The sequence below is a fragment of the Colobus angolensis genome, unplaced genomic scaffold, assembly GCF_000951035.1.
Source record: "Colobus angolensis palliatus isolate OR3802 unplaced genomic scaffold, Cang.pa_1.0 Scaffold51, whole genome shotgun sequence".
NCBI classification, from domain to species: Eukaryota; Metazoa; Chordata; class Mammalia; order Primates; family Cercopithecidae; genus Colobus; species Colobus angolensis.
Genome location: NW_012118599.1, coordinates 2,435,631 through 2,436,326, shown reverse-complemented (window position 1 = coordinate 2,436,326; position 696 = coordinate 2,435,631).

The following is a 696-nucleotide window of genomic DNA, read 5'->3' as shown; positions in this document are numbered from 1 at the left end:
GGGTTGGGAGTACACATTGGCTAAAAATTACAGAAGGACAATTTTGGTAAGTGTAACAAATGTAAAATGTGACTAATCAATTATAGATCTAGAAATTTCTTAAAGGGATACTAATAGAATATGTTCAAGATATTCAGGACTCTTCATCACAGCACTGATAGCAATAGTTAAAATTTTTAAATATTCATCTATGAATAATTAAAAATGTACAATACATCCTTAATATAAACTAGTCTTTAGCAGTGAAAAAATAAGATACAACTGTTCCTTATAAACACAAATGGAGACATGTATAAAATAATTAAAGCAAGAAAACATTGTGCAGTATAGTAAATATGTATGTATACACATAAGTAAATTCATACACATAGGTGTCATAAATATTTTATATATATGTAATTATCCCATGATATATATTAGACTGGGAATAGTAATTTATATTACTGTTGGGATTTGAGGGGAACATGTTACTCTATTACTAATTTTTGCAAAATCTGTTTCACATATATAACTGTAAAATTAAAACAATTCAGTATTTTAGTTATTGGGAAATGAACCTCATTCCTAACTAATCCAGTAGTGTTGAGAATAATGTTAGCTAACATTTATTGATATCCAATTGTGAAGCATTCTTGTGAAGTTTTCTGTTTGTTTGAGATGGAATCTCGCTCTGTAGCCCAGGCTGGAGTGCAGTGG